Below are 10,798 nucleotides of genomic sequence, written 5' to 3' on the forward strand. Positions count from 1 at the left end.
TACAGCTAATCGAAAACACTCTTAAATGGGACATTACCCAAGGCAAAAATAAGCACAGAAAATACTAATTAGAACGCATAGCAAATGCTCACTTAAAGCTTTCAAAATAATTGATAATAATAATAATAATTTTTTGCGTAATAATAACTATTAAACAATTAAAAAACAGAAAGAGAATAAAAAGTACGTTCTTTAAAAACGAGAAAATAAAGTTTAACAATTTTTGTTAGAAAGATAGTCCACAAAAAATGGTTTAGTTTGACAACACTTTTTCCCTGTTATGAATGTTTTACAATATAAAACGACATGTGAAGGCAAGAAGAGAGTGAAATTGGTTTAAGTTTAGAGAAAATTGTATTACTTGTACACTATTTTAAACTCAGTTAAAAAAATGAACTATAAGGTAGGTACCTATCATAGATTTTTCTTCAACAGATATAGAGTTTGTAAGTTTATCTATAACCTGTATAATTTTTGATAATAAAGTCTCTTTGATAAACTGAATCGAGTTTTAAAAAAACACCTAACTCATCTTTTTTTTCCAATAATCTGAGTTAAATGTTTAAAATAATATACGACATAGCTAAAAAAGAACGTGGTACTTAAGTTTAAAATAAACTAAAAGCATGCAAGACTAAACTCATATAAAAACTAAATTTGCTATGAACGGTAAATGCATGCAAATTTTACTAAATATATCCAAAAAAATGAAATGAAAACATTATTCTATTACATTTGAAGTTAATATAGCCCTAATTATAAATTTAAGTTTCCTACATCTAAATTTTGGTACTTTTTTTTTTAAGTAGATAAGTTATTCTCGAATTCCAGCTTAACTTTGTCTCACAATTTCAAATATTAAGATTAAGAGTTTGTAAGAGAAAGAGCCATTTATTTTGGAAATGAGATCCGAATAAATCTTTTCATAACTTTGGCTTATCAAGTAGTAAAAAATTTAGTAAATTAAGACTCTGAAAAAATTAAGCAGTAATCCAACGAATAGGTTTAAAAATATCTACGTAAAAAATATTGGGACTACTTTCTTAGTTATCAGTATTACATACACACACATACCGAGACACGAACTGTTCCGTCGCCTGTTTTGGGGAATATCTCTTTGTTAACTAAAAATTTATTTTTCATTATTTTCAAATAACCGTATTTTCTTTTTAAAACCACAACGAAAGGTATTGTTTTTTGGAATTGAATTCTTCCTCGATTTTCCGCCAAAATTTATTTTTTTCCGTCAATAAAATACGACACTTTCTTTATTTTATCTATATGCTTGGCTTTGTGCAATGCGTATAAAATTTGCTATTTTTGACTAACAATATCATTAACGATTAGTTATCAGTAAGTTGTCACATTCGTTAAACTCATTGTTAGGTAAAGGTTTTTTTGAGAAAATATCGATGTAGGTAAAGACATGTAAAATTGAAAAAATCAGATAAAATTTAGAGCAAAACAAAAAAGCAAAAAAAATCTGGTGTACCATCAAATTTAGCGGTTCAACCCTCATTATAAACACATAATTAATTTATAGGTACTGATTTAAAACTGTGGTCAAACGTTGAAACTATAAAGTTATGTACTTAACTAATTTACTGTTTAAAACTTTGGTTATTTTTTGGATTTAGCCGTAAATTGAATGTGTAGTAAAACTGCCCGAATCGAGATTAACTAAAATTTTCTTCATATCATTTACTTTTTTCTTGGCCGTAGCCAGCGCAAGGCTAGACAAGAAAAAACCCTACCTCCTGAAAATCCTGCCATCATTCCCATACAAATTTTAGGTGCTACGTTGTAGAAAAATCAAAATTAGAAAATTTATAATTATAAAATTATGATTTTGCGTTGTTTACATTTTTTTGTTATTATTACAGTTAGGTATTATTTATTATTTTAAGATTAAAAACATCAAACCTAAGCACCATAAACCATATATAATTATATAAAAACACTCTTTTCAGGAAAACAAATCTGGCCATTATTATGACTGCGCTTAATTCCCGAGAAGAAAAAAACACACAAGAAAATAATCTTGCCATATTTATATCAAAATCTAATAGCAAACAGATATTTTTTTCGTCTATATTGGTTACCTATAGTTTTCTGTTTCTAGTTTACCTATATATGTTTTTATTTTAATTGGTTAAGATCTGCTGTACCTACAGAATACGTTTTTGTTCCTTAATAAACTTTAAAACTAAGCTATAGTACATTCAAAGTTACTGGGCCCCTCTACACAAATAATCTGCCCTTTCCGCAGTCAAAAGTTGGCTACAGCCCTGCATATACCTAGCTAAGTATGCGCATTTAAATAGGTTTAGGTAGTGCTTCCCAATTATTTTATAGCACCTATATAATGCTTTATATGTATTTTAAAAATAATTCAAAACTAAGTACTATATCATTCGTTTTTCTTTTAATTTTTTTAAATCTATCGATTTTTGAGTCGACTAAGTAGTTACCAATACATACGTCAAAATGTGATGTTTACATTGCCTGAAACAGGAGAAAAAAGCCACATATTTTCCCTTCACAGATGCCACAGGTTAACTCTGTAGCCAGTAAAAGAATTGCTGTTTTCATTTTTTAAAAACTTTGCAGTAACTTTTTTTAAAATATATTTAAGTTTTTTTTATTTCATAGTCTTTCTTGTTCGTTTATTTGCTGGTGCAAAAATAATTAGTTCCGCCTACGCCATTAGCCACACCACGAGTGTGGTGAAAGGTTTTCCTGCTACTTAAACCTGAATAACAGACTACAAGTAATTATAATTAAGTAGCGATGACTTCTGACATTTTGCATTAATACAATAGACGCATTCTAAGTAGCTGTACACTTTAAATCTTATAATTCACTTTAAGAATGACAAAACATGATTTATAACTGTTGTAATTAATTTTACTATTAAGAAGTTTGATGTAGGTATACCGAAATGGAAGCTATTGAATACTTAAATAATTACTAAGTGGCCATATATGCAGTGCCTTTCACGAACCGGTGTTTAAATATGCAATTAACAAGCCGTCGTTACAATTAGTTAAAACCCTTCTCAATCCTTGTCACAATTATACCGTTTGCGCGTTTTATGATCGTCATTATTCCACGATTTTAAAATCAATGAATTTTTGTTGACACAAGTCAGGTAGTTAAATTTTACATTGTTCTTGTGACACGGACCATAGAATATTTGTTGGTGTTAAAACGAGTTAATTTTCGTTTAATTGCATGTTTAGTGCATTGAATTTTTTCGTTCAAACACGATGGGTAACTTATTCCCAGCTAAAACATTTTACACCTGAAATAGCGTCGCTTAAAAGCGGCATAAATCCAACACTTAAAAAATTCAATTTCCCGAATGACACATTTTTCTTTAATTAGCAAATATCTGTGAGCAAACTGATAAATTCCTCGCGACATAAAAGCAATAAAGTTTCCGGAACTCGTGATTAGATACGTCCCGAAAGCTGTTATTAGTTTAATAAAGCATGGAATAAATTTGTTAAGCTTTGGAATAATTAAATAAGAAAATGTTTCCTTCACGAAATGATCATTTTGCGGTCAGTTAACTTTTACGGTCGATTCGAAATGCGCGAAACATAAACAAATGTCTGATTAATTCTATAACAATGATTTATTCCGACAAGAAATATCTCAGTGATTTCCCGTGATACCGAGATAGGGTTACAAGGCTGGAGGTTGGCACCTAATAAATATATTTCACATTTATGGGGCCATTTATAAGGCCTGGATTTTATTGTGATACTTCTTGTATCCTTCGGCAGTAAACTGAAGCAGGAATTAAACGGAAATTGCAGCGAGAGGTCGCTCAGATTGAACTGCCAACAGGCTCGGGTGACAAGCCATTTCGATTCAGAAAATTATCAGCTAACATTTCATACTTTCATTTTTTTTATTTTGAGAATAACAGGAACAGAAATAAATAATCAGCATTGCTAAAAGTGCCTTTAAATGTAGAGATGACATATGCTGTAGGTACAAGAAAATAATTAATTCTGTAACTGTAATGACTCTTTTACCTATTTGGTCATACGTATAACTGTTCACTTGTAACAAATATCTTAGATAGATATTGGTTTAGTTATTTGTGATTAAAATAAAAGTAGCTTTTGGTATAAAACAAGTTCGAAGTAATAATTCACAGGCTCCTCACCCTGTGTGAACCAAGCATTTAAAACATCATCAATTTAAAGAACTAATAAATAAATACATTAACACTTACACTGGCAATAACGCGCGCCGACTCTGCGATCTATTGTGTGGCCGTCAAAAATAGAATCCATAAAACGTTTAATAAAATTTTTATTTTCACTATTACTTCAAACTATTATCACACACAGTACACTTGTTATGCAGGTTTCGGATTCATGCTATCAGCCGAAGTTCGAGAGTGGTTACGCCCGCCAAGAAGCCTTCACACGTCAACTCCAAGGCGCCTGCGCCTCCGCCACAGAAGACATTACTAATCTATTCTGGATCCTGCAAGCAAATGCTGGCGACTTTGCAGGGCATGCGCTTTCTTCCATAGCTCCATTTTGCTCGCACTCGCGCAACAGTGATGGCCGTTTCTCTGTTCAGCTGCTCTACGGCCATTACGAGAGAATTTTTATAGGGTTTTAGGCCCGGAGATGCGATTGATAGAGGACATTTTTGGGTTCATTAGGAATTTTTAATTTTGGGGTGTGGGACAGGTACCTGTTACAAGTGGGTTCAAACGGTGAAAAGTGGATTGTTGGTAAAATGTTCCTGAAAATTTAGCTTCAGGACTGATTCTACACCAATAGTCAATATCAAACTGTTAAAATTTGTTAAATACATGTAGCTTAAACATATTATTAATACCAAGCCAAATTATTTTTTTTAAATAAAAATTTAAAATAATTTAAAAACTTGTAAAAAGCCTATTTTGTTTGAATTGAATGGTAGATACAATTTAAGAAGTATTATCTACTTGATTTAGAAAATTAAAAAATAACTTAGACCACAAAAGTGAAAAAAAATATAAAGCAGTTTCTATTATATGCCGAATTTGCTAGAGATTTTAAGACATTTTAATTGGTTTAATAATGATATTTTTCTGAAAATTTGGTTACAGTCATAATTTTTTTTATCAAGTTATAGCTAGATAGCAAAATTTGGCATTAACTTTTTTTTAAATAGTAATCTATGTTTTTTATTGTGTATTTTTGGATTACTCGAATTATTATAAGCTCCAATTGTATCTTAAATACCTACAAAATTAATCGCCTTTAGTCCGGATTTATACCTGATAACCATAACAACACTCTTCTTGCAACAATTGGTCGGCTACAGATTTAAATAAAGATGTAAAGTGATTAATTTTTTTATTCATCTGATGGACGTAATAAGAGAGTTTTTTATACCTAGTTTAAAAAATTTTCAAGATATTTACATATTATTATTTTTTTGAATCTGCATCTTTCCTTTATAATACCTACTTAGACTGATAATTGTATTTAATTTTACGTTCTTAGAAAAATTGAAGTACCTAAGAATTAATCCCTACTAGGTAATTCAATTTTTTCAGTTGGATATAGCTTTCTTCTTTACTAAATAAAAAAAAATTTAATTTAGTATCGATTTGTATATCTACCTAGTAACGTTCCCTATACGATACTAGATGAGTCTGCTAAAATATATTTTATATCTATCTCAAAAATTACTTTATAATTTTTAAGTAAAAAATAAAATCTATAGCTCTATATAGTTGCAAACACTGTTTTTTAGGACTGTGGCAATACTTTTAGGTCAATTTTTAAACAAAACAACATTCAAGCAGCGTTTTTCCAATAAAAATTTTGAAAATTTAAATATAGATAAGAAATAATAATAACAGCACGCGCGGGACTTCTGTCTAATTTATTATTTTTTTGACAAATCACAGAGAAAAATGTGTGTGAAAAAGTCATACAAATAAATATATTTTTGAAACAAATTGTGTTTGAATCAGTGACAGAAACATTTTGGGTAAACTTAAAAAAAATGTGTGAAATATTTGTACTACAAATTAATTAAAAAAAAATATGTTAGAACATTTTTTGTAAGCAAATATCAGTTTGTCACAAAAAATTGTGGCAAAATTTATTATAATTTTATCTTAAATATTCCCATTGCTTTGTGTAATGTAACAAAGTTGTTGATATTATACACAATATTGTGTAAAACAATTTTGCAATTTGAGTAACTGGATACTAAACTCTTATTTAGATGTTTATGTTATTTTGAGTGAAAAAGTAAAACAATTTTGGGTAAAAAAAGAGAACAGATTGTACAAATAAACCACGTACATTTTTTGTATTAATTTATTGACTAAACTAAGTATAAAAAAAGATACAAGGACAAAAATATGAAGAATAAAAATTAAATACTAAAACCAACTGCTGAAATGATTATATGCTATGATCAAAAAAAATATTCTTACCTACATTAAAACTATACTTTTATCTCATTGTTCTGTATTTCCTAACATTCTCAACATATTGAGTTAGATATATTTTTTTAAACAACAAATTATAGCTGTTTTATCATATAAAAATATTCTTTATTCACTCACTAAACGATCAGTTCTGTTTAAAATTTTGTTATTCTTTCTGTATACTAGATACAAAATAAATTCTTATACTGTTATGCTATTTCGAGTTCCAATTTTTGCGGAAAACCGATGACTGGCTAATAAACATTTTAATGTCAACAAAAATTAAGATAATTTAGGAATGTTAATAATACATTAGATGCAAAAATAAATTTCTTTCCATTTAATGTACCTAATAATATTTAAAGCTTTGAATGAATATTGTGTTATAAGTACCTATTTAGAGTTTTTCAAACGTAATTTAACTAAATACAAATATGGGAATAAAAAAATACAAAAAATTTTTGCTTTGTAGTTTTTGGTAGGTAGTTATAGGTAGGTAATTTTACTGTTAAAAGTTACTTTTGTTAGTAATCGGTATAGATACCGTAAGATTAGTGTAAATAAGTAAAACTACACATTTTATCCAAAAAAATATTATTTTTCTAACCTAAACCTATTCAAAATTTTGGAGTATTCATTGTAGTAACTACGTAAATATTTCGGAAAATTTAAAGCCGCTATATCTTATTTTTAGGTAATAATTTTGCTGACAACTTGATATAGCTTACGATAATCTGATTTAGGTGCAAAATATCCGTCCGTTTAAACATTTTAAAAAACAAAACCAGTGTTTAAAGTGTTTGAACATAATTAGGTTATTTCGTATCATTTAAAATTTCAGATAATATTCTTTAAAATCCCTCCCACGAATACCAAAATGCATTCGGAGCATTACTGTTGAGTACAAGACTTGAATAACTTGAATAAAATAAATAAAATATCTCGACCAGTGAGAACTCCTCTGCAGGTGCTAGATTTGTGTTGACTTTTTAAAATTCAAACCAAAATACAGAAATTAGAAGGTCTTTGTTATGCAGAATCCACTTCCTTGCGTGAATTTTTAGTTTAAACACAATTTGTCACCACGCAAGTTTTAACGACCCGCATAACGGTTTCTTCTTAAAATAATTAGTCCAATTAATCTGCTAACTTGGTCTCGACAAATTTTCGTCGCTCACCCTCCTCCCACTCCGACATAAAAAAGCTTTTAACGCTATGCATTAATACAAGTCGTTAATCGCTGAGTAAAGTGGGATTTCAAGGGAAATATTTATGGCAGGTGTTTGACATTTCGAAAATTTTCCGTCCAATCGAGGCGAATTTTCGGAGGTAATTTGAATGTCAAAAGATCCACCGAACTCTCTTCGAGCGTTTGTTTATTTAGTTTTCACTTTTTCTGTTGATTTTCCCGGCTTTGTTTAAACTGGCTCATGCCAATGTAAATAATATCCGACACGTTTTAGACTAATGTTTACATGGTAGTTTTTCTTTTTGTTCCGTTCGCCGGGTTTGTTTTTCTTTTTAAATATACAAGAGGTAACGTGATATTGAATGAAAGACAGAGAGCGCAGGCTTTGGCTAAATCGGGACGCTCAGGTACAAACATTTTTAAAAAACTCCTGAAGTAATTTCTCCAACAGCTGAAAACAGAATAAATTGTATTCATAAATTTCCAGCCACTTAAACGTCAAGTGGTTTCTCTCTCCGAGCGATAAAACAAAGTTGTTTGGAGCGTGATTTTTCTTATTTCCGACCATCATGGTTGAATATTTTACCATGTCGGCCCATCCCAGCGCGGTCTTTGCCCACATATCTCCGACTTTAATATCCCCGAAAGCTTGTTTCAGCTTTTCGAAGAAATTATCCCGGCCATTTATCAAGCCTGACAGGGCCTTTTCCGACGGACCAATGAGCACCAGACTCACTTATCGACCCGTTGCATTGCCGGGGCAACCGATAATCTCGCTGAAAGCCCGCACATCGAGCTGAAATTCTGCGCGAATCTGAAAAAAGCGCGCCGCAAGGAGCCGTGTCCGGGCCCTTGCTGTTTGACCCCGATTCGGCCGTAAATCATGCGATAATTTAAACAACTCGCTCGAAACATGTGTGCCATTAACTCGACTTAAAACAAATTATGTAAGGAATAGTAAATGCTCGACGAATATCCAAATAATGGTCAGGATCAAAAATGCCGAACAGAGTTTACGGGCCATAAATTCGCATAGTTAAAATAAGGTGGAATTTTAGAATTTATGCGAAACACTTCACATGACTCAGTTTCTGATTTTGGAAGTTGGACAGCTTCCGGAAAAATGCGCAACGAACGCGTGAATTATGCTGACACAGAGAATGCTAATCATAAAATTATCAATTATACCTACTCGCAAACACATTAAACGTGTTAACGTAATTTTATGGCTTAATAAACTAATTAATTAAGTTTAGTGTACGTTTACGAGTTTTTATTGTAAATAGCGCAAGATTTATTAAACGATTCTTATTGTTATTGTTAGCAAAAATTATACAGAGTCGTTACGCGAAAATATGACCAATTTTGCTAATAGTGACCATTAACCACAAATTAGTCCGATCATTAGTATTCATAAAGTTGGTTTCATTCAAGAAAACAATTCCTGCTTCATTTGATTTAATTTTTCCTTTTAATGTTTTGATAAATTTATCTCGACATTTCCATTGTTACAAAAACATGAAACTTTTACGAGTCGGTTCATTTCACCAGTAATTGAATCAAAAACTATTTTTTTGTTATTTTGCTATTTCAAAGCTAATTATAATTTAGTGTTTAGAGCACCTGACGTGAGGCAAGCTTGAAAAATGCCACCCATGGTTTTAATGGTTTTAGATGTGCGTTCATTTTGTACAACGTGTTTTTAAATCATTCTCATCTAAGTAATTTTTAAATAGGTTTACCTGTAAAAAAATGTGCTGCTCTGCTCAGTTGAATCCTCTGGCAAAAATTGTCACAATTATCAGTTGTCAGATAAATTGTCAATTAATCACTTTTAAAAATTTTAAAAACACTTTTATTATCGAAGCTTATTTCAGAATTGGAGAATTAATAAATGGAAAATAGTAATATTCGATGTCTAAATGCTTGTCATTAGTTAAAGCGGTAATTCTGACTTTCCATGAGAAATTCACAAACAACTAGATAAAAATTTGTTTAATAACACTAGTTTAATTTTTTTTTATCAAGAGATAATTTATACTGATTTTGTTTGCGATGCGCATTGGTTTCATTTAGGTCCTATTGGTAAAAACCGTTGTAACTTAATGTAATATAGAGAGCTGTTTATGCCTATGTTCAATTGGTCGCATCAGTTATAAACAATTTAGGCCCCGCCTTAGTGTGTTAAAAATGTTGAACATACCATCCTGTCTGTTGGAATTTTTTTATCGATGTAGAAACCGATAACTCTGCTTTTGGCAAGTCGGACACAGCCTATGTTGTTTCACAGTTTATTCGAACACATGTTCGGATCTTAGTCACAAACTTCATCTTGTACTTGTATATAAATAATTTACGTTGTATTTTATTTAGTAAACTGTCAAAGACAAATATCCAAACAAGTGATACCCTTATGTTGTCGACACTCCATTACGAAAAACACTCGCACTTAAAATAATAACACGTCTTTTCTTTTAGGCTTATCGCGACACTGTGATATTGAAGAATAACATCTTTGGTCGGACTGTTGTATTCAAACAACAGCTGAGCTGCCATAAAATCATATAATAACCCGAGCTAAGTTGAAGCGCAGCTGGCTCGGAATTTCGTATAGAAGTGCTAATTAGAAGAATAAGCCGCTTTACCTCTTTCGGCGAACTGTTTTTGTTGTCTTATATTGCTCATCGCATCCGCCGTTTGACTACACAAAGGTCACTCTGTATACACAGGTAAAACACAGGTTGATAGAGAAATAGCCAGACGACTTATCGCCACTAAAAAACCAAAAATTTACCACCATAAAACCAGACGCTATTACCTCCAAGATTGCAAGTATTAAAAAATACAAAACTTAGTTAATAACATAATGAAATACCTACATAATACCATCAATTTTTTTTCAGTAATAAAGTGGTAAAGTAATGATTTTTTTTATAGGACCTTAGTACCAGTCAATTTGTTTGCAACCTACACTTAGAGCCACATTTTTAAAGTTTGAAATACAAACTGATGACGGACGGGACACGAAAAAAACTCACATTTTTATTGTTGAATATATTCTAACAACTATTTCTGGAGTAAAAAGTGGAATCTGTTTGTGACTTCTGATTAATTTACATTTTGTTTACACATGACGGACGGGACAA

The 10,798-nt window shown here is 30.8% G+C and overlaps 1 protein-coding gene across 3 annotated transcripts in view; it reads right to left on the minus strand.

Moving 5' to 3' along the window:
• Abd-B (Abdominal B) overlaps positions 1-10,157 on the minus strand; it is a 62,056-nt gene extending 51,899 nt beyond the window's left edge. Inside the window, exons 1-2 of one of the 3 annotated variants that reach the window (XM_008203022.3) lie at positions 9,395-9,522; positions 4,250-4,610 (exon numbers count right to left, since the gene is read on the minus strand). The gene's annotated coding sequence lies outside the window, so the exon portion shown is untranslated. Of the gene's footprint in view, positions 1-4,249; positions 4,611-9,394; positions 9,523-9,855 lie in introns of those variants that run through there. The other 2 variants (XM_015983960.2, XM_015983959.2) reach the window with 2 other exon arrangements.
• Positions 10,158-10,798: the final 641 nt, after the last annotated feature.

This window comes from Tribolium castaneum, chromosome 4 (genome assembly GCF_031307605.1).
Source record: "Tribolium castaneum strain GA2 chromosome 4, icTriCast1.1, whole genome shotgun sequence".
Classification (NCBI taxonomy): Eukaryota; Metazoa; Arthropoda; class Insecta; order Coleoptera; family Tenebrionidae; genus Tribolium; species Tribolium castaneum.